General features: G+C 45.9%; 1 protein-coding gene across 1 annotated transcript in view; it reads left to right on the top strand.

The window, feature by feature from the left end:
* Positions 1 to 24,234, top strand: part of BCAR1 (BCAR1 scaffold protein, Cas family member) — a 159,233-nt gene that overhangs the window by 33,491 nt on the left and 101,508 nt on the right. The gene's annotated exons all lie outside the window — the stretch shown is intronic.

Here is a 24,234-nt window from a genome sequence, read left to right as displayed (position 1 = left end):
ATATCATAATTCCGAACATGGCCATATCTCAACTTCTAGAAACCTCAGTCCGTGCCCTTGCAGAAGTGGCTATGATGGTGGTCTCCTTTGCTTTTGAACTTGATCGTGATTGGGTTCTGAGATTATTCTTTAGACACGGCTCTGAACTTTTTCTTCACTTTGGAATTTAGGGAACAACCTGATGTTTCTAGACAAATGCAAAAGAGGAGGCAACAATTTCTGTTGATGCAACCCAGAGTTATACAGATTTGGGGCTCTCTTTGTCCTAAAGTTTCTCTGTGAATGTTTGCTAAAATACAATGGTCATTCCTATCGGTTTGATTGTTTTTTTGTTTTGTTTTTTAACACTTTCTCAGCAAGCTTTCTTTTTAACTGATAAACCAGTCTTGCAGTCTGGGGGAACTTGAGCCAGTTCGGCCTGTTCTTCCTTAGGATAAGTACTCTTAAAATTGTAAAACCCACTGTAACAGTACTGCTTTTTCTCTTTATTTTCCCTTTTGGGGTTTTCCTTGAAATTGTGATATTAGATCCCTTGTTGTGGACTTATGGAACTGAACAAGGATTGCATTTCTTATTTTTTCTATCATATTTCTACAAATTCCTTTTCTTCTTTTCCTTTTCTGTTCAAGATTGTTTTCTTGAAAATATATTGGAAACTGCATAAATAAATTAAATTGAAAAAAAAAGACAAAACACGAGTAAAAAAACAAACAAAAAACAGGACAAAATTAAAAGCTTTTTTTATTTTTTAAAGGCTATAAAGAAATTTTTATAACCCAGGCTCTTAAATATCGGGGCTGGTGTTCAAGTTTTCAAAAAATATTTCCACCCCTAATATATCTACAGCCAGGTGTCTTAGCAGTAACAGACTAAAATGCCCCAGAGTTTCCTGTCAGTGGTGCTGTTCTCGTTTCTGGAATAATGAAGCTGTAATATTTCAGACTTTGGTCACATCCTAGAATCCTAAAGGATGCAACTCGTGTTTGCTTTTAAAGTTAAGGTACTTTTTAGGAAATTGTGTTATCTTCCTCTGGCCCGGTTTTGTTCCCTTGTTGTTTCGGGTTTTTTTTTTTTTTTTTGTGCTTATGGGAATCAACGAAGTCTTACAGCTTCCTAGTAATGTTTGATTGTATTTTACTTGTTATGTGTTGCATGTATGTATGTGTGTGTATGTGTATTATGAGTGTTTTGTAAACCACACTGAACTAATTTTTTGAGAAGATGCAGTATATAAGAATTTTAAATAAATAACTTTATATGATCACAATAATAACATAAGAGGAACTGATTTACTAAGGCATTATTTCCAGTCTGCACTTTTAGGAAAAGATCTTGATAAATCCAGTCCTCCAATGAATCTTGCAGTCTTAGTAGGTCCAAAAAGCTAGGAAATGGCTTCCGCGTATTAAACTGAGAAAGCAGCCTAGTGAAGAGTCTGCCGTGGATCGAGTTACCAGTCGGCTCCTTTTTAATGACCATGCGGGTCCAGTACTGGTTTTTCCCCAATGCATGAGTGCAGATGCAGTTTTGCTTTTTCTTAGGGAAATCAAAACAAGAAGTCCATGCTCGCAGTGGGGTGAAATCAGGAGTGGATCCAGCCAGTCAGTGAAAAAAAATTGGAGTTAGGGGCTGGCTCGGTGACTCTGCTGCTATTCAGAGGGATCTGGGTTTGATCCCCAGCTCGGGTTTTCTGCTCCTCAGGTGAGCCGGGGTTGGGGATGCTACAGGTGATGGAGAGAGTCAAAATCATTGCACGGCAGCGATACCTAGTGGCTGGATTTAGGACCTATGGTTGCAGGATTTTGTCCGAGCATTGTTTGGTAACCGGACATTGTAAAACCCGGTCAGGCAAGGCCAGGGGCCAATCAGTGGTGGCAACCTGGCAGCGCTCCAATCACTTTCCTGTTTTCAGGGCTCGATTTGACTCTCCTCCTCCTCCTCTGCGTCTCCCACAGCTGTGGAGTTGACCTCATCTGAGTCCCACGTGGTGCGGCCCCCATCTCTCCAAATTAAAGACAGTTAGCTGTGCCGAACCTGTTGCTGCTTCGCACTGTCCTCCTGGGAGTAGCAGGGGAAGAGGCGAGTCAAACCTGAGTCCCAAGGGCAAGGCAGGCAGCTTCTGCCTAGGAAAGAAAAAAATCAAGGCTCGATCTGAAAGAGAAGAAATGGGGAGGGCAGCTGCGGCTGCTCCCCCTCGCAGGTGTCCAGTCCTGCTCCGTGGAAAAGTTGGCAACCCTATTCTCAACCCAGTCCTTGGGACACTTAAGCCAGACTGGGTTTTCAGGATATCCGCATTGAATATGTACGAGGTAGGTTTGCAGGCGCCGCTTCCACTGTATGCAGATCTATCTCGTGCGTTTTCATTGCGGGTATCCTTAAAACCCGAAAGGCTTAGATGTCGCGAGGACAGGACTGAGAACCACTGCGATAAAGCGATGGCTTTTCTACATCCCTTTCACTTTGGAGCCCAGCCAGGCCTGGCGCCACTGGGTGTGCAAACCCTGCAGATTGCACAGGGCGGTGTCGGGAACGGGGAGAGGCCCGTACGGCTGCCAGTGGACCCATTCCTACTGGCAGCCGCAGAAGGATGACGTTCGCACTCGTGCTTCAGAAGATGAAGCCCGTCCCACAGCTCCTTCTCATGTGCCTGGCCGTGCGGTACTCAACACTCGTGGCGTTGGCACTTTTTGTGTGCTCATCTCACGATGCAGAAGATGAGCATACAGGAAGTGCCTAGTACTACTAGTGTTGAATACCATGGGGACAGCACAGAGGAGGAGGAGCCGCAGAATGGGGTTTTGGCTCTAAAGCAACTCCAGCTCCCCCCCCTCCAACGATGGAAGCACAGTGTGGCAGCAGCAGCAGCGGAGGAGAAATTAAAGGTCCTGTGTACCCTGGCTTCCTGGATTGCGTGTGTGTGTGAATGGGAGCCTGCCTGGAATTGGGTATGTGGGGGGGGGGGGGGGGGGGGGGAGAATAGGAGCCTGCTGTGTGTGTGTTTGTATGTGTGTGTAAGAATAGGACTCTACCTGGAATAGGGAATAGCTACTGCTTGTGGCCGATATTAGTATCATGGGTTCTTGCCAGGTACTTGTGACTTGGATTTGCCACTGTTGGAGATTTTGTTTGTGTGTGTGTGTAAGGAGAAAAATTGTGCACCCTGCTCTAACTAATCCACGACACTCTCAGGGTGACTGGAAATCAACAGTTCCCAGATATGAAACATAAGAACATAAGAAATTGCCATGCTGGGTCAGACCAAGGGTCCATCAAGCCCAGCATCCTGTTTCCAACAGAGGCCAAACCAGGCCACAAGAACCTGGCAATTACCCAAACACTAAGAAGATCCCATGCTACTGATGCAATTAATAGCAGTGGCTATTCCCTAAGTAAACTTAATTAATAGCCATTAATGGACTTTTAAAATCCGTTTTAATTTTATTTTTTGATTGTCATTTGATGTGTCTGCTGTTTTGAAATATTTTATTGGTGTTTGGGACATTTAAAAAAATGGTAGTTTTTAATTATTTGATCTTTTATTTATCAGATGTTTTTGTATTGTTATTAGTAGTATGTGTTTGCTATTATGATTATGTATTTATTATATTTCTTGATTTTGTTTGATTGAGGAAAGGTGATGGTTCTGTTTTTTCACTGTTGCACTGCATTGAGGGGCAGATTTTATAAAACTACACGCTCGAGTAATTTTGTTCGCGCACCAGGCGCAACCAAAAATACGCCAGATTTCAGTAGATACGCTCGTAGCTGCGCTTTTCTGTTAAAATTCGGGGTCAGCGTGCGCAAGGCTGCCCAAAATCGGCAGCCTGCACCCACCGGGCCGGCCGCCGGCGCACCATGGTTTGGAGGCTGCGGCCACGCTCCTGGAACACCCCCGATGCCGGGCCGGCCGCGACACGCTCCCCCAGGAAAGCCCCGGGACTTACGCACATCCCGGGGCTTTGCGCGCTGGCAGGGTTTGGGGTAGGTTTTCGGGGGTTACGCGCGTAACCCTTTGAAAATCTACCCCAGAGTGTCTGACTTCTTGTGGTTTCCAGTTTAGTTGGTCTGCGCATTTGTATTTCTACTTTATGATTGCTCTGTTTTGTATTTGATGAGGGTCTGTTTATGCTCTGCATGTGTGACTGAGGTGAGGTATTCTCCTAATAGGAAGTGTATTAGTGTTTTAGGGCTTTCAGAGCATTAAGCCCTAATGTGTCTTTTTTTGCAGGGATTTCTGGTTGGCATCACAGCAGTGCATGTTAATGTAATATAATGCAAGTGATATTTTTATAAATGTAAAACGTTTTTAACTGTGTATGTAGAGAGGACTGGGGGGTACGTTGCATAAGGCTATAAGCTTGTCCTGGGGCACCTAATACCCCTACATTAACCATGGATTCTGGGGCAGAGGGTGAAGACCCAGGGGTTGGGGGGAGATGTCCATTTTTAAAGTTTGTATTGCTGGAGGGAGCTGGCTTTTATTTTTCTTTTTTGGTCAGCCCGGGACAGAGACCAAATGAACCGAGGGGAGGGGGCAGCAAAACAGCTAGCACCAGCCCTGAGCCCAGCACCATTTTGTTGAAAGGGCTTCCTGATGGACGGTAATTTGATCCCTGTGTTACAGACTGGAGCGGGAGCAGTAACATTTCATTGCAAGCAGAACTATTCCCTTCTCTCTCCGATAGCAAGAATAGTGAAAGAGCGTTAACAATATTCAAACATTTCTCAGCTTTGTTTATTATTTCCTTTCAGTGCAGGCTCCTGCAGTTATGTTTCCCAGATTTCAAGTTTTCCCTCCAGCAGTGTGCAGGAATACATAACATCCGAAATATAAAATTAGTGCTAGCTAGCATTCACCATAGCAGCGTGGTACACGTTAGGGGGTCAATTTCAAAAGGGTTTATACACATAAACCACAGGGGGGGTGGGGGGCGCGTGCATGTTTTGCGCATAAAAGTACATGCAAAAGCAATTGTGCACTCTTTTATGCGCCCTGCAAAGAGGCATTCCAGGGGTGTCCCCAGATGTTGCTGTAATCGTATACTCCTCTTGTGCTATTGGCGTGAGGGTTACAGCTCACTGGTATGCTCCTCCCATGCTAGAACCTATTTAGCAATACCGCCACACCAGCTGGCGATGTATATTATTACATTTCTGGAGAGTGATTTGCTTTATGGCTGATTGTCACACATGGGGGTTACATTGGGATGGGAGGTCGGTTATAATAATGCACACACTTCTATTTCAACGGTCAGAAGCGAGGCCTGTACCCCCCTCACTGAAAAATATACTATATCGTGCCATTCACCTGGCACTGAGCCACATCCTTGCACCCTGTCACCCACCCCACTCTGTCACATTCCTTGCACAGTGTCATGCTTCTCGCCATAAGGGTGCAGTGGGAGCTTGACCACCCCCAATATTGTGCCAACTCTTTCGGCGTGACCAAGGAGGGGCACTTGGTGTTGAGTTTAGCACCCCCATTCCTTTTGAAAAGTGGGATTTTCAAGCTATGTCGCACAGGTCAGAACCTGTGCTAGAGGTTATTCCCCTCCAGTTTTACCCTGTGGACTTCTAGTTGATTGGGTAATATTGGTTTTCTAAATACCCATCTCTCATGTCTGCCTCATCACCTCAAGCAGAATGCATTGACATGAAAGATGGGTATTAGAAAACAAGTACTACCCTATTGAGTAGAAGCCCAAATGGAAGTGACACACAGTGAAATACACAAAAGGCTTGGCGCCCGCAGGGGCACTTTCTTGGGGTTATGCGCGTAACCCTTTGAAAATCTGCCCCATTATGAGTGGTCCAACCTATTAGGTTAAGTAAGGAAGAGGCGTGACATACATTTCAATCTTTTTTGAACATGGTTGTTGCATAAGTTATTTATTTACATTTCTTATATGTCACTAATTTCTAGTAATAGTTCAGTGTAATACAGTGTAGAATGGTCCATTTAAACTAAGGCGTTTAAATTGTGGTATCTTAAGTCAATGCATTTTGATGATTGATGTATACTTCCACAGAATTTCTTGACTCCATCTGAATATTCTGAAGGTCTCTCGTTATCATTTTGAGTAATAGTTACCTGAGACCTAATGTGTAGTCTTGTTATCAAAAGGAATTATTTGCTATGTGGATTTGAAGCAAATTGACCTTCTTTTGAGTATTAGAAAACCAGGACAGGCCTGCACTCTCCTGCCAGATCGGAGTGACTGTAAGGAGAGACTTGTATGGATTGTAACCTGATTTAAGAGCATTAGGAGTGAAGCTGAAGGCATTACAAAGTTTCATCTGCCTGTAAATGATGTTTAGTCACAAGAAGTCTGAGACTGGGCTGTCTTTCCCTATGGTAAGGCCTCTCACAAGAAGAGGAGGAGGAGGCAAGATGAGTCCCAAAGGAGGGTGATGTAATGCGTTTTTATAGGCTTTGAAGGGCATTTGGAGGGCTGCCCTGGAGGGTGGCTGCAGCAGGGTCCCATTACACAATCACACAGCTGATCCTAGGTATTGTTTTCCAGAAGAGAACTCCGTATGGACATTAGTATGATCTCAGGAGGGGAACCCAGGGCAGAAATTATTTCATGGGACAGGAGGGAAAGGATTAAATATTTAACAGGTAATCAAAGCAGCATCTGAGGCCAATAGGTCTGCAGAGCAGTAATGCATACATAGAAAGGCAGAGAGGTGCAAAGAGAGAGCATGAGACAATCTTATACTGTTACACGGAAGCAGAAACACTTATACTGAGAAAGGGAGAATGTGATAGAGGGAGAGAAAGAAATGCAGAAAAAAAGAGAGAAATATGCAGAGAGAGGGCAATACACTCACGCACAAGTGCATAAAGAGCCAGACATATGTATATGTAAACACACAGAAACATAAATACAGACCCAGGAAGTGATGCACACTGGCAGATGCAGAGGGAGAGCCCCCCCTCAATAAGTCACTTTCGGGGACAGGAAAGGAACAATGGCTCTGCCCTGCATTCTCTGGGTGGGAGAAGTCTCAGTGGCATTGTGTCAGAGGAAAAAGCTGCTGTGCTCAGTCACCATCTGTTTCTGACTGGGCTAGAGGGGAATTCTGCACCTGACTCATTTTGCAGGCACTTCCTGTGCATCCCTGGACTGGGGAGGGTTGACATTCCAGTACCCTGAGTGGTAATGAAGGGGGGGGGGGGGCGGGAAGGATAGAGGACAGGGGAGCAGTCGCTTGTTCCCAGCCACGCATGCACCCCCCGAGGTGGCGGTCTCCGTCAGAATGTACTCCTTACTGTGAGGGAAGCAGTGCAGATGCCGCAGACCAGCATGTGGAAAATCCGAGGCTTGTGCATCTCCTCGCCTTTATGATTCATCAAATATGTGTAGTTGTGTGAATGCGTGTGTGTATGGAACCTGAGCCCTTGTTGCAGACAGTCTAAGTGTCATCGGGGACCCTGTGAGTTATTTTACTCTGTTACAAAAATATCTGTTCTTTAAAACTTTGGGGAATGCCCTCCCTGTTGCAATCCAAGAAAGATGATCTGCATTCTGCAGTGAGGTCTGTGCCCTTGTGCTTAACCTCTTACAATTGCCCTCTACTCGCAGTAACTCCTATTTCCTAATGCCTGGTCCGTAGCTGGGCACATCTGCATCTGCAGTGGTGCTTCCGGGGAAGAGCTAGTGCTGCAGACGCAACAAGCACCTTGATCAAATTAAAGGGAAGCCCTCTACTGCACTTTCACAGACCTGCCAAAACTTACAACAGTCAGGCTGCTCTCGAAATGCTTCCTCCTCGTCCAGCAATTTTCAGGCTCTCCACACTGCGAGCATGCTCACCTCGCCCAGGCCATACCAAATAAAAAGTGTAGTCAGTATTACCTTTGTGTGTGTGTGTATAAAAGTAGTGCTTTTTTTCTAGAAAGAAACTAGTCTGTACTCAGTTCTTTGGTGGGTTCTTGTACCAGGGCAACTGCCCAGGGACCCATGATTTGGGAGGGGTGGATGTTTACATATCCCCCAAGTAACCCCCCTGCTGTTAAGAAAGAAGAGAGGTTATTAGCAGAAGAATGAGATGTGTAAGACAGCCGAATCCCTTACACTTTCAGATGCAAACCCAACAGTCTTCACACAGGCTCCACGACTGTTTGTTTTCTTGCTCGCACCAGAATACTTCAGCTTCCTTCCAAACACAGCTTCGGGCAGGAGAGCTCCCTTCCTGTCTTGTACCTCCGACTTAAACTCTAGCAATACCATTGCTTTCCTTCTTTCCCTGCTGCTCTTTATGGCACAGATTACACAACACACTTGAACACCAATGGAAGATTACTGCGGGCTGGAAAACCCTCTTACAAGCAACTCGGTTTCCATCCAACATGTCGGGGTGATTTACCCTGCTCAGAGTTCCTGCTCTCCTGCGTGTGCTGTGCTGCGCTGCGCAAGAGTTGTGAGCTCGCGCCTGATTGAAGGCGACCTCCAGCTGCTGTCACGCAGGCCCACAGTTAAGTACAGATGCCCCGATGCAGGCTGGGGATATCTCTCCCCCCCCCCCCCCCGATCCCATCGCTCTGTCTTCCAGAAATGCCCCGCCTCTCTATACTTGGTGCCCCGGAGTAGGCCTCAGTGCCTCTGACAGTGCCCTTCTTTCTCTCCGCTTGCAGTCATTCACACAAAACAGAATTCCAATATTCTCTGCCGTGAAGCACAGGCTTCAGCCTTTCTGGAGTCCTCGGGGGTTTGTCTGCTTCCACGGGGACTGGGCGTGGCCTGCTCAGATGTTTCTCGCACGTGCACGCCCCCCATTGTTATCCCACCTCCTAAGGTTATTTGAGGAAAAAAAGAGGTACAATAATTCCCCTTCTTGATTTTGTTTCTCAGGATCTGTCTCATATTATAAGAGTTCTCCGATCCCCTAACGCTCTGTTCCCAGGCAATAAATGTCTCTCTTACCTTGCCTGCAAAGAATTCAGTCATCAGCCTCTTTGTTCTTCACACTTCTCTTGTAGAACTCCTGCTGTGATTGTTTTCTGCAAACAATATAATAACTTCCACGCATGCTGATACCCACGTAGGCAGCTATCAGCCTTCAGAGAAGTGATTGCATTGTTTGTAGGATTGCTCATGTTCATTTCTATCAATTCAGGTATACACAAAGTGATTTTTTTTCTTTGCTGTAACTTCTAATCTATGCCACATCTTCCTCTGTTTCTCTGTCTTTCCTTTGCTTGCCTTGTGCATTTTAAGAACATAAGAACATGCCATACTGGTTCAGAGCAAGGGACTATCAAGCCCAGCATCCTGTTTCCAACAGTGGCCAATCCAGGTCATAAGAACCTGGCAAGCACCCAAAAACTAAGTCTATCCCATGTTACTGTTGCTAGTAATAGCAGTGGCTATTTTCTAAGTCAACTTAATTAATAGCAGGTAATGGACTTCTCCAAGAACTTATCCAATCCTTTTTTAAACACAGCTATACTAACTGCACTAACCACATCCTCTGGCAACAAATTCCAGAGTTTAATTGTGCATTGAATGAAAAAGAACTTTCTCCGATTAGTTTTAAATGTGCCACATGCTAACTTCATGGAGTGCCCCCTAGTCTTTCTATTATCCGAAAGAGTAAAAAACAGATTCACATCTACCTGTTCTAGACCTCTCATGATTTTAAACTGTGTCACCGCCACTTGTGGTTTGTTTTTTTTAGAAACATACATAGAAGCATAGAAATGATGGCAGAAAAGGACCAAATGGTCCATCAAGTCTGCCCAGCAAGCTTATGGTAGCACCTGCCGTGCCATACAGGACTCCCCCATAAAGGTAGCATCGGGGGTGGCATCTACTTTGCAAGTTACCCCCCATACTTATTTTCCCAAACCATGAAAGTCAGGGCCCTTGCTGGTTTCTTTCTGAGTCCAATGCCCCTTTATCTCTTGCCGTTGAAGCAGAGAGCAGTGTTGGAGTAACATCACAGGTATCAGGCTTATTGGTTAAGGACAGTAACCACCTCACCAGCAAGTTACCCCCATGCGCTCTTTTCCTCGTTTCCATCCTCCAGGCTTTAGGGATCCACAATTTTTATCCCATGGCTCTACTGTGAGCTCACACCTCCACTTAAAGAGACTGTGCCATCTACTTGCACCAGTACATAAACATATAATAACCATACAATAAAACATTTTCCTTTTTTCTTAACATTTCTACATTTTAACTTCTGATTACAGTATGATCTTCCCTATCCTCCCTTAGGAGGCATAAGTGAAGAGCTGTTACCTATTGGTGCTTCCTCTGCCGCTATCATGGCATGGGAAACACACCAGTGAGGGAAGGAGGGGAGAGAAGGATAAAACACTGGTTGGGGGAGGGAGGATGAGAGAGCGAGGCACCACTGGTTAGGGACGTGCATTTGTTGATCATTTGTTCCATTCATTGCAGAGGTGTGCACCTACCTTGCGGGCATGAAGTACATGCGTACTTTTGTTAACGAGTTGCACGCTTAGTATAAGTCCACGAGGTATGCATGTAATTTCGCGATGAATCAAACGAATGGCCGATGAAGGCTGCCACTGGTGCTCTTCTCACACACACGGGTGCCGCCTTCTCTCCCCTGTCCACCCAATGTGTTTTTTTTCTCTCTCCATTCCCGCTAACATCTCTCTTCACGCCATCTTCCTGAGAGCATTCATTACCTGCTCTCACACCTCTCAGGCATTCACTCACTTTTCACTTCATCCCCCTATCAGCCTTAACCTCCTCCTCACCCCCTTTTTTTTTTTTTTTTGCTGGCAGCTGGGTCACGAGACCCAGGAGCACAGAAAACCGTGGGCTTGCTGCTATGTCTACTCCATCCCACCCTTCCTGTTTTCAGGCAAAAGGCAACTTCCTCAGAAGGAGATGGGGCTGGATTAGGAAGCAAAAGGCTGAGTGTTATTCAGGGCATTGGCCAACAGAGAGGGGTAGGGTTGTCAACTGTCCTGATATTTGTTTTGGCCTACACAGAGTTTTTTGGGGTACTTTATGGACATAAGAGAGAGGGCTGAAATGTTTGAAAATGTCCTGATTTTAACTGTCCAGCTGCAGCTTAACATTTGATCTCTGTGATTATACAGTACAGTTTGCACATTGGTAGATTCTCTATATTATTATTAGGTGTGTGTTGGATACATTTATTTTGGGTCACTTACATAGACTTCATGTTTTAATTAGAGGCTCCTGAGCTGCTAAAATGATAAAAGTAAACCTGTTTCAGAATAAGGAAGTTCTAGATCCGGTGGGTCATGATATTGAGGCTCCAATGGGGTGGACTTGGAAGTAATATCAGAAAATATTTCTTCACAGAAAGGGTGGTGGATGCCCGGAACAACCTCCCATTGAAGAGATAGAAGCAAAAACAATAACAGTTTAAGATAGCAGGGGACGAGTACAGAGGATCGTTAATTGCAAAGAAGGGAAGTAAAAATCATGGATCAGCTGGCGTTTATAGCACTGTGGCAGGAAGTAAACTGAGCAGACTAGATGGGTCTTTATCTGCTAATATATTCTAATGTTTCTGTGTTTTTCTGATAGTGAAGAGTAGCAACAAAAGTCCCAGATGCAAAAACTCCATCACTGAAGATATTAAACAACATCTCCAAATGTTCAGAAGTTTGACAGTTGAAAGTTTGCAATCCTAGAGCTGGGGCATAAATCAGGTGTGGGACAGATTAGAGCTACTCTGCTCTCTAATCCAGCCCCTCTCCTCCTGTCATTTGCTCAGGGGAGATGCAGGGGGAAAAAAAGGTGCCAATACCAGGCACTGGCAGAAGAAAAAAGCTGTGTGTGTATGTGCATATAGATAGATATAGCTAGCTATACCCGGATGAAGTTCAAGTTAACCAGATTAGGAATGCTCTGGATAACGCTGAATATTGGCATTATCCGGCTAAGTTATTTAGTCCTGCCCTGAATGCCTCCGGTTTATCCAGGTAAGTTTTGTTATCTAACTAAAAACTTACCTGGACAAATCAGCGGCATTTGGTGTAGTGGGAAATTCAAATCCTGTGGTTTGTCCAGTGAAGTCCAAACGTAGCCGGACAAACCACTTTGAATATGGACCTCACCAGATTTTCAGGACCTATCAGGGGGGATATGAGGACTCTGGCTGGGTGGCTTTTTTTTTTTCCCCACAGATCCTTGCATGGACCATGGACAAGCACACATTCACATCCCTAAAAGCAGGGCCCCTTTCTTTCTTTATTACGCAGTTTTATATTCCGCACACTTCCGAAAGTACTTTTCGTCCAGGGCGGTTTACAAAAAGCATACAAATCAACATGTTTATATAAACATACAACAAAAATTAAAAATTAAAGTTACATAAGGTAAAACAGTTCATCAATATATAATAAGCTCATATCTTATTCATACAGCTCTTCACTTGTCGCCCAAATTCCTTAATATTAACTTTTTCCTCAACTGTACAGGAAGCGTATTCCATAACATTGGAGCAATGCAGGTAAAAGCCCTTGCCCTAGACTGAGCGATTGTATATCGCTGCACTGTGGGTGCAACTAATAAAGGACTCCCCAGTGATCTCAGTGTTCTTGTAGGGACAACCACTGACGCCCTTGTTTCAGCGAACAAGACTCTTGCCTAGTTCTGGGTGAAGCATCTTGTTTTCTCAAACATGGCTCTACTACTCTTAGAAAACTTCCACACTTGCTAGAGACGGTTGAAAATAATAAAGGCTAAAGGTGATCAGACAGGCATGGCTGATGTAGTGGTTTCTGAATGAGGGAGCATGGCCTGGTTTCCTCTTCTAGGTAATTATGAAAGAAAGAGGGGATGTGGGAGTGCGGCCACCTTTTTCCATTTAACTCTTTGTGAAGAGGAATCAGTACTTGTGGAAAGTTCCAGTTTGCCTCAGCGCAGCTTTCCTGGGAGGATGGAAGCCTTGTCAAATCTCAGAGTCTAGATAATATGCCTGGAGCGGAAAACTGCTGGGACTCGGCAGCACTGAGAAGAGAGGCATGGAGCCAGAAGAAGACTGTACAAAGCACCCTGTCAAATGGCTATATTTCCTCTTAGCACAGCACTCGCTAGTCTCTTGAAAGAACACGCTGTTGGTGAACGAGTGATGGGAGAGTGGAAAAGGAAACGTTTCGGGCCAGTGGGTGGGCTTGCAGCCTTGGAGCGTGGTTTAGAACAGGGAACAGTTCCTGGAGAGAGGCCGAGCTTTAAGCAGACACATTCCCAAGTGAGTCACCGAGCAGGAGAATGACTCACTGCAGCCCCAAATCCTTCCAATGCCGGCCCCACGTTGCATGCCTAAACTTAGCAGTATTCGTAACACTTGGAAACGAATAGCACGGACAAAAGACATTTAATAACCTATCTCGGTCAGCATGTTTGTGAATGAACAACCGTCTGCAACATGCTTGAGAGTAATGTTCAAAATACCTCCATAAGCAGTGTACAATGCTGGGATCCTGTTTGTAGGTGCAGTAAATGTTCTTGGGTCACTTTGGTGATAAAGGAATTGTCTCTTTTATTCCAAGATGGTTAGGAAGGGAAGCAGCTGAATCTATTTTCATTTCAGGCTGCCAGTGCTCAGCTGTTTCAATAACCTTTTAAAAGTTACTTTCTATGCCCTTCACTCTCTCTCTCCAAGCCTTTACTCAGGACACTTCCTGCTTTAAACCTCAGGGTGTGTACAAATAGCCTTGTCCTTTAGGGCCTGATTCACTAAATGAGATGCAGTAAAACAATCAGTTCCCAGGGAAGGGCTCCCTCTTGAATAATATTTACAAAGTGCTGTGCCTTTGAATTGAAAGAGGGCAAGAAGGAGCATGCTGTTGCAGCCACAGAGATGTATGTGTAAGCATGAAAACCATGCAGTGTGAGGAGAAGGCATGATACATAGGGCCGTAAATAGTGGTGGCTGCTTCAGCACTGAAGTCGAGTGCACAGGAGGGCGGGCGTGCAGCGTGCAGGAGAGGTCCCCTGTCCTGAAGAGGCTGGGAAAAGAGGGAAGGAGTGATCTCAGATTAGGGTAACTGTATTGCTCCATGTTCACAAGGTGACAAGCTGAGCCAGTCCTGCTTTTGCCCCATTGTACGCGTGGAGATGTAATCGTGTTGTTCTCGACAATATCAAAACTACAACTCCATGCATGCAATGGGGCAAAAGTAAGATTGGTTCAGCCCGTCCCCTTTTGACATTAGGGTAGTCATATAATTAACACCATCTAAGAGCCTCTGCTTTATGGTTCTTATAGAGTGAGAGAGTGTAGGAGGGAAATGAGATCCTAAGAGGCCTTGTTGATAAAAGGTAAATCAATGCATGTGATATAATCTTCATTTTAGTAAAGCGTAAAATGCTATCCTGCATCATATATTTGTAGACTAAAAAGATACATTATCATACTGTTAGTGGGATGCAAACTGGGTAATAAAAATCTAGTTAGAGAGATTATGTGATGCAGTGGGCTGCTCGGATGTATTGTTGAGTAGCTCTGGGTGCCACTCCCAGTTTGCATCTTCATTAGCTTAAATGTATCCTTCTTTCCATTTTGGTGGACACTGCCTTGATTTGGACTAAGCCTGGAGATGATGGTAGAACATGGTGTTCCCTGGTATGAGCACCCGGCTTTCTAGAAGGGAGCGAGAACGAGCGGAGGGGACCGACCTGAAAATGGCAGAGGGGCCCGACAGAGAGACCAGCAGTCGATAGGGCAGAAATAACTTGTGAAGTGACGGTGTCGGTGATTGCGGCCGTGAACTGTCTACGTAGCAGCCTAGAAAAACCTTTTGGCATTGGGCATTTCCGGGTAGCTGCAGATGAGATCACTTCTATAAACTGAATGTGGTACCGTTGTTACAGAGCGCTGAGAAGCTGCCAGAGAGTTGGCGTAACTTACCAGTCTCCCTATATGGCAGAGTGAAGATGGTAATGTTGCCAAAATGGTTACATGTGTTTAACAGCACCTGCCTAGTTTGTTGGCTAGAAGGGATGTGGTCAACTGGCAAAGGGTGGGGTCCAGACATCTCTGGAGAGGTAAGAGACCCAGGCTGTCGCTTCAGCAGGTACGGAGGATGATGGCGGATGGGGGGGGGGGGGGGCGCTAAATTTGCCGGACGTACAGTGGCCCGGGATTGGCTTGATCAGACCTTTTACAGTGGCAGAGGTGAGGGTAGAAGCCGGGACCACGTGCAGCTCTTGCTTTTTAGCATGCTTGCTTCATGCGAGAGTTCTCTGAGCCCACCCTATTTAAAGCGTGGCCTGTTGTTGTTTCGAGCGGAATGTAAAGCTTGGATGGGGGTTAGAGGAAGGTGTAAAGTTATCACCCTGGGCTTCCGTGAAATCTGCCCGTGCGAGGTAATGGGTTGCTCGTGCCTGGCTTTGACGATAAAATATTTCAGGATTGGGAGGAGAGAGGTTTGGAAGCGATGAGGCCTATACGAGCAGATGATGGAGAAAGGCTTGAAACATTGCATTTAACACTGGGAAATAAAGAATTCTTTGCCTGCTTGCAGTTACGCCATTATTGCTCTTTCCCTGTTGTCTGTGGATGATAAGATTTTTAGAGCTGGGAGTTTTGAATGGGATGGGATGGCTTTTAAGCTGGGGAAAGGTTGGCTGCCTATAACTTACAGGAGCGTGATACGGGAGTAGGATATAGACCCCCATTTCTTCGGTGGCGAAGAGATGAGCTCAAGGTTTGGAAACAGAAGTACTAAGGGATGATGTAACAGAAAGTCTGGAGCATGTTCACAAACTGGTGGAATTGGCAGCTCTGAGAGAGCTGCAGCTTACCGTTTTCAATAGGTTATATTGTTCTTCAGGAAGAGTGTGTGGAGCTGGAAGTGGGTGGCTGTCTTAAGTGTGGACAGGAGGGCTTGTATAGGCACTGAATTTGGGACGGCGAGATTGTTCCAAATTTCTGGCACGATGTTTTCCTGCACATTTCCAATTATGCTCACCCTCGGATACGCTTACAGGCTGATTTTTTTTTTTTGTTTGTTGCATATTCTGGAGAGTTATGGTTTTGATGATGCTGACATCCTAATTTTGGTTTGGAAGCCTGTCTGGTGATTAAGAAATTTTATTTTACTGCAGTGGCTTGAGAAGGATCCTCCCACAGCGCCTGCGTGGAGGATTCATGTGCCCACCCCGCTGCAGATGGAGAAGATGGTGGTGGTGGTGGTCGAGTGTTACCCTGCTCGGAGAAAGAAATTCCTACAAGTTTGGGATCCATTTTGTATCATCATCAGGGTGGGACTCCGCGGTTTAGTCATTAATTTGTTAAACACGGTGGACGATATCTGAGCTTGATTAAAATTTCTGCGGACTGGGGATGAGGTAGGATGGGGTAGAGGGAGGGTAGAAAAGGGGAAACTATTGTGGTTATGCCATGAAGTTTTATAACAGAGGGGGTATAAATGAGGGAGGGGGAAAAAGACAATTTGAAAATTAACGTATTTGTTTTTAGTTTCGGGACTTTGTTTTCACAGACAGAGCTATGGGGAGTAGCCCTGTGCTTGGTTATCTTTTTTTCTTAATACAGTGTTTTGGTGCTATTTTTCAAGGCTTGCTTGTACGGTAAGACCATGGTGGTGTCTAATTGTTCATGTGTATTTGTTTTAATGAACAAATTTAAACCTAAAAATCTGCTCAGAGTGCTTATATCCTCTCAGGTAGACTGAGCAATTCATATCGATGGTGTTTCCACGGGGACTGCACCGGGGTCTGTAGCTTTCTACTTCGCTCGTATCCTTTTGTGGCAAGTAGATGGTCTGAGAGACCGCTGTGCATTCGCCGTGGGTGGGTTAAAACATCTGCAGAAACCTCTGCACGGAATTTACAGGATAGACAGTTCTTGCTGGTTCAAAAGCAAAATTCACTCTATTACCAAATCCAGAATAAAATTGAAGGTCCACTTTCTTCGTGCAAAGTAAATCAATCACAGATCTTCAGTAGCAAAACAGAATCCCATAAAAGTTTACTCATGGCTCTGTCTTTCTTGAGATAATGTAATTTATCTTCTAGCGGGTAGAATCGGGCGTGGTCTTTGCCAGGAGGGTGGGTGGACGCATGGAACGGGGCTCCCAGTGGAGCTGGTGGAGACGGGGGGACATTGTCAGGGTTCGAGAAAGCATGGGTGAAACACAGAGGATGTCCGAGGGCGAGGAAGGGATTGTAAAAGTGATGGGCCCTATGGTCGTGATCTGTGTTTTCTGTGTAGTAGCAGCACAGGAAGTGGTTTACCTGGTGCTTCTTACTTACAGACCATCGGATGAATTGTGAACAAAGTTTCCATTGTCCCTTTTCTCACGGGGGAAACACTGCCACCATAATGCAGAACTGGGTGAATAATGAAGGATGCTTCACAGTTTACTTAGTGAGAGCAACACCTTGCCAGACTCCTATAGTTATACACTGTAGCCCTGCTGGAAGGGCCTCACTTTTTTTTTTTTTTTTTGCTTGCAGCTGCTGCTCCGTGCAGGTTACCCCAGTGCTCTGCCGCGCTGTGCAGGCTCTGCCCCTGTCTTCTTGAAAGCACAAAGCAGATCTAGCACTGCTGTTAATGGGCTGTGCAGGATACACCCGCGCTTCATTACCATCCTCTGTGTTTATCTCACTGTTTTTTTTATTTATCATTTTTGTCTACCTCCTTCGGGAAGGCATTTCAGTACCAACTAGTTTATGGAATGAATGTGGATGGCGAAAACTCGGGCAAGTTATCCCTAAGCTGTGAAGACTGGAGAGTTCTTACACTCCCTTGTGAACAACGTGCACCACCATTTCTGGTGCCAAGTCACTGAGCTGGGACACAAGGCACACTGAATGTAAGCCCTGTCCAGTGCACAGGGCCGGTGCAAGGGTATTAGGCACCTTAGGCAAATGTTACAGCCTTGCCACCACCCCCCCCCCCCCACACAATAAAAAATTATTCTTGTACAAAGACAGATATTAATGGAAAAGCACATTCGGCCGATACAGTACAACGGAGCACACTGTTAACCTGCCATTGGATGCACGTTTTCCCTTACCCCTTATTCAGTAAGGGGCGGAAAAAGCGCGTCCATGCATTTGCATGTTGAGGGCGCTATTAAGTATTCGCGAGTGATTCAGTAAGTAAAATGTGCAGCCAAGCTGCACATTTTACTTTCAGAAATTAGCGCCTACCCAAAGGTAGGCATTAATTTCTGCCGGCACCGGGAAAGTGCACAGAAAAGCTTTTCTGTGCACCCTTCGACTTAATATCATGGCGATATTAAGTTGGAGGTCCCGAAGGGAAAAAAAAGTAAAAATAAATAAATAAATAAATTTTGAAGTCGGCCGGCGGCTGTCGGGTTGAAAACTGGACGCTCAATTTTGCCGGTTTCCGAGTTTGTGGCTGTCAACGGGCTCGAGAACCGATGCCGGCAAAATTGAGCGTTGGCTGTCAAACCTGCTGACAGCCACCGCTCCGGGCCAAAAGGAGGCGCTAGGGACGCGCTAGTGTCCCTAGCGCCTCCTTTTGCCCGTCTCTACCGCCGGACCTAATTTAAATACTGAATTGCGCACACAGGCGAGTGGCCTGGGCGCGTGCCGGGAGAGCGGGCGTTCGCCAGCTCTCCCGCGGACTTTACTGAATCAGCCCGATTGTCAGGTAAAAATAGCTCTTACATCATGTATATTATATTTGCGTGCACAAAAAGGACACGTGAAACCAATGTGGTATTAGGAGTATTTTAACATATGTTGGGTATGGGCTTGGCCCTCAGGAAGCCATGAGTGACCTGAATTGCAATTACAATATAATAAACCTCCCATGCCAAAATAATACTAGCTGCCATCACTCAAACAGTAACAGCCCTACCTATGAAAAGGCAGTATTGCAAATATTACACCCTAAAACACCAATATACTTCCTATTAGGAAAATAGAACAAGCCAGGCTGCTATAAATCCCTACACAGAAAGTATGTGCTAGTAGAACATTTCACCTCTGTGACACACTCAAAACACAGACCTTCACCAAATACAGTCTAAAGAGACCATAAAGTATAAGCAAAAATGGGCAGACAAATACTAAACTAGAAATCACAAGGCAACGATTCAGTATGAAGTGCAACAATGGAAAAACAGAACTATTAGCATTCCTCATGAAACATCAGACAATAAAATCAAGAAATATAAAACATCAATCATAACGGTGAAACCATTCTAATAATAAAAATAAATATTTCAAAACTGTTGAGTAGAACATCCAATAATTAAAAACTCATATACAAATATTTTACAGTTTTCCAAACAGCAACATAATGCTTTGAAAAGCAGCCACATCAAATAACACCCACTAAAAAATCCCCCACTCTCCATACCTGGGAAATTTTGATTTCTAGTCGCCCTGCAATTGTCATAGATTAGTAGGGGAAGGTAGAGGCCATAAACTTTCTCCTCTCTCATATACACATACTTCTTAACCCTCATGCACACTCACACACACACAAACATGCATATTCAGAGGCACAGAACACGCTTTTGTTTGGAGAACCCAAATAAACCCAACCGCTGCCCCTGCCTCCCCAAGTGTCCTACTTGCTGATGCAGTTGTATTAAAAAAGTTGGTATGGGCATGGCCCCAGTGGCCCACCCCATTCCGCTGCCTATTCCTACACTCATATGCCCAGACACACAGATGCTCATTCACACACACATGCCCATAGACACATATACTTCTTCACTCACATGCACATATACTGTCTCTCTCTCACACACACACACATTGAAATACATGCCCACAGATATTCATTCACACACACATGCTCACAGACATACACATTCATTCACACATGGCCATACACACGCGCACACACACACACACACTCAAGGACAAACAGATGGTCATTCACACGCACAAACCTATACACATGCTTACTCTTTTCTCCCTCCAGAATAAGCAGCAGTGGCCTCCTCCTTGGGTACCCTCCGCCACTGGGACACTTCCTGTGGGGGCGAGGCAGGTCCTGCCTTCAGCTGCGCGCCTGGCTGACACTGTTGCCGCTTCTGATCTTTCAGGCTGCCCTGTTCGGAGGCCTATTTTCTTCGGGCTGCATGGGCTGCTGCTTCTGTGCTAGTCTGCCGTCCTGCCTCCTTCCGGCACTGTGGGCCCAGCCGACCCTCCTGCTGCTTCCCAGGACCTCGCGGTCATTAGTGATGCTCCGCCTCCTTTCTTCCAGCCTTTGCTGCTTCTTTCTTTGGGATGCACAGCCTGCTGACACTGCTGCTTCGGCTCCTTCGGGCAACTTCGGCCGGGCCTCCTCCTTTCTTTGGAGTCAGAGCAGCGGCCTGAAGGAGCAGGGGCAGTGCGACTGATCAGAACTGGTGGAAGCAGTGGGAGGCCGCCCCCAAACCTGTGGCGCCCCAGGCAGCTGCCCTGTCTGCCTAGTGCTTCCCCCGGCCCTGCCAGTGCATTGATGTAGGAGCAGCCGAGGGATAGAAAGAAGCTTGCTTGTTTATTGCCTTTAATCATAAGCCCAGGGTTCCAGTAGATGCCTAGGTTTTTCCACAGAATTCTTTCAACAGACTCACCATCCGTAGGCAGTTTAATCTGAATGGTACAGCCCGCCTGATGTGAAGTGGATCAGTGGGGCTAGACTGGATTTTGTAGTAGGTAAAGCTCTCCAAGTGTAACTGGAGCTCAAAGGTAGAGCTGAAGCAAATTTGAGTGAACTGGGATGCAAAGTTACAACTTCCTCCATGTGTGTGATAGGAAAGGGTGGAGAACAGGAAGATTTGTCTGATCTTATCGCTTCCCTCCTTGGAGTTATTCCTTTATTTTTATTTTTTTTTTGTTGCCTCCTGGAAACATTTCCTACTGATTATCCACACCTTGTTTGTGTTCAGATATAAAACTCCCATGAAGTTTGCATAAAATTGGAAGATAAGTTACATTGGTAACTCCCTAAAACCAGGAGAGACAGCAGATGTAATGGTCTCCTATCTGACAGTTTTGAATTCTCGCTGGTCAGGAGGGAAAGGAGAGCTTTTTATATCTCAGAAACGCCAGTCGGTTATAAGTTGATTTTTGAAAGCGATTTTCTCATGGGACCGCTTACACATTTTCGGGCCGATGCCGTATGGTGCGCTCGACCGATTGCACCGTTAGCCCCTGTTTGGCTGCGCGTTTTCCACGCGCTATTTTTATCCTTTATACAGAAAGAGGTAATAGCGTGTGGAAAACGCACGTCCAACCCCCATGAAACTAATAACGCCTGCAACATGCAACTGCATGTTGATGAGCCTATTAGTTATTCCCACGCGATTCAGAAAGCAAAATGTGCAGCTAAGCCACTCATTTTACTCTCAGAAATTAACTCCTGCCAAAGGCAGGAGTTAATTTCGGCTGGCACCAGGAAAGTGTACAGAAAAGCAGAAAAAACTGCTTTTCTGTACACCCTCCGACTTAATATCATGCGATATTAAGTCGGCGGCCCCAAAAGTAAAATAAAAATTAAAAATCATAAAAAAAAAAAAAAATCAGCCCGCAGCTCACAGGTTGGAAGACTGATGCTCAATTTTGCTGGCGTCTGTTTTCCGAACCCGTGGCTGTCAGCAGGTTCGACAACCGACGCTGGTAAAATTAAGCGTCGGCTGTCAAACCCGCTGACAGCCGCCGCTTCTGCCAATAAGGAGGCGCTAGGGACGTGCTAGTGTCCCTCGTGCCTCCTTATTACCGCGGGCCCTCATTTGAATACTGAATCGCGTGCCCAGAGAGTGGCCTGGGCGCGCGTCAGGAGAGCGGGCGCTCGCCTCCGAGCGCCGGCTCTCCCCGTGCATTTTACCGTATCGGCTCGTGTGTTGGCATTAGAAATTGCTTAAAGTATAACCAGGATTGTTGCTGCGGGGTGGCAAGTGCCACCTCCCCCCTAAAATAAAAAATCACTGGCTATCCCAACCTCAGCTGGTCGGGCTGCTGCTCGGGCGCGAGTACTTCCTCCTCCTCCTGCAGCCCCTGCATGAAACGTTCCCTGTTTGACGCATGCGGCTCTGAGTCTGTGGAGCCGTGCAGTGTGCTGACGGCTGATGTTTGAACCATGCGGGGCTCCGTAGACACGGAGCTCTGCGTTCAAGCAGGGGACCCTTCACGGCACGGGCCACAGGAGGAAGGAGGGCCCCCCGTGCCTAAGCTGCAGCCCCGGCAGGGCAGAGGGAGAGCAGGGGAAGAACTGGGATGAGAGGTGGGGAAGTGCAGGGACTCATACATTGGTTAGAGGAGGGGGGGGGGTAGTGCAGGGACTTGGGGGTGGGGGGAGCAGTGGAAGAATGTGTCGCAAGGACTGGGGGGTGTGGGAGAGCAGGGAAAGAATAGGAAGGGGTAGAGCAGGGGCGGAACAGAATGTGGGGTCTGGGGGAAGTTTGGAGGAGTGGGATTTGGGGAGAGCAGGTACTGGGTTTAGAGAGCAGGGGGAAGAGCTGGAATTGTGAATAAAGTTTGGGGGGGGGGGTGGGCAGAGGGGGCAGTTCCTGCTCAGGTTCCTGCTCTGCCTTCCAGTTGGCTGGATATTAGTTGGGGGATGGGGTAAGAGGGGCTGAAGCGTGGGGAGAGGTTGAGATGTGCTGACCTGAAGAACTGGAGAGAGGGTGAAAGACAGTGAAGAGGGATTGGGGTGCTGGGAAAGGGGATGGGTGAGTGGAGGAGTTAGCCTAGTGGTGAGAGGAGTGGGCTACAAGCCAGGGAAGCCAGAGTTCAAATCCCACTGCCAACTCCTTGTGACCTTGGTGAAGTCACTTTACTCTCTGTTACCTCAGGTGCAAACTTTCCTAGATTTATTAACCTGCTATAAATATAAAAGAAATAGTGCCTGCAATAAAAAAAAGAAATGGGTGTGGAAAGGCAAATTTCCAAGCTACCACATCACATAGGCAATTTCTGCAATGCACGCTACAATGTGTTATTTAACACATGGCAGTATTAGAGAGAGAGAGACTCTATAGAAATCAGTATGTCACTCTCTATTTATACCACGGTAAGAGTGGCCACTTTTGACTCGGTTTGGGGGGGGAGGCAGTTTTATATACACAGTCAGAGGTAGGAACAGCAAAGTTGACATCACTGAAGAGTTTCTGTTGTTTGAATCGATGAAAGGTACAAGAGGAGTTGATTTTACAATGCACTCGCTACCCAAACTTACCCAACCCCCAAACCCCACACCAAGTTAAAAGTGCTCCCTCTTACAGTGGTATAAATAGAGAGTGACATATTGGTTTCTTTATGGTCTCTCCCTCCCCAAATGGCACACTGTACAGAAGAAAGGTGTAGTTAGTGTTAAGGTCCTAATGCGAAATGATAAATGGCCCAGTTAGATTGTAAGCCCTTTGGGGGTATGGAAATTCCTGCATTACCTGAATATAATTTGCTTTGAAGTGTTGAAAAGCAGAATATAAATAAAAAGAAAGGGGATGACAGAGGGAGGTAAATGGGGCTAGGGAGGTGTAATAGGAGGCTGAGAAGGCGATAAGAGGCCAAGGAAGGAATGAGTGACAGGGAAGGCGCGGGACTTGGTGAAGGGATCAGATGAAGATGGATTGAGGGTGAGCACAAAGGGTAGTGGGAGTGGGTGAAAGACAGGGTGGGGGTGGGAATAGGAGGCCGGGGAAGGCGTGAGAGACAGAAGAGGAATGGCAGGGCTGGGAGTGAGAATGGGCGATGGAAAGCTGGTAGGTGAAAAGAGGGAGACTCAGAGCTGAAGGGTTATGAGGAAAAAATGGATACAATTTAGCTATGAATGGATAGAAAAATAGAGAAGGGAGGAATGAAAAAAAGATAAATGGGAAAGATCAATGTCTGAGACAGATGAAAGGAAGAAGCCAGGAGAGAAGAAACAGAAAATGGAAAGGAGACCCTAGAAAAAAAAAACTATAGGGCCTGATTTTAAAAAGTATTTATGTACATAAAACTGGCTTTTACTCAAGAAAATGGAGTAAGTGGGGTTTCAAAAATTGCCACAATATATACCAATGAATGGTCTATAGAATTTACTGGCATGTGCACTTTGCTCAAGTAAATGGCTTTTGAAAATTGCTACGATAGTATGTTACATTTGCGCGTGTAACTCCTTTGAAAATTACTCCTTAGAGAAGATTGAAAAGAGAGACCAAAACAAACCTAGTCACAAAAATAAAATGCCCAGGCAGCAATGGTAGAAAACATTTCCATTTTTTAGAAAGTGGAATATGCCAACTTTGGGAATGTTCATTTTGTTCAGTACAGGAGGAAATGCATTTGTTTC

Source organism: Rhinatrema bivittatum, chromosome 7 (genome assembly GCF_901001135.1).
Source record: "Rhinatrema bivittatum chromosome 7, aRhiBiv1.1, whole genome shotgun sequence".
NCBI classification, from domain to species: Eukaryota; Metazoa; Chordata; class Amphibia; order Gymnophiona; family Rhinatrematidae; genus Rhinatrema; species Rhinatrema bivittatum.
The sequence above is the reverse complement of the archived record's forward strand: the minus strand, read 5'-3'. Positions and strand labels throughout refer to the sequence as shown.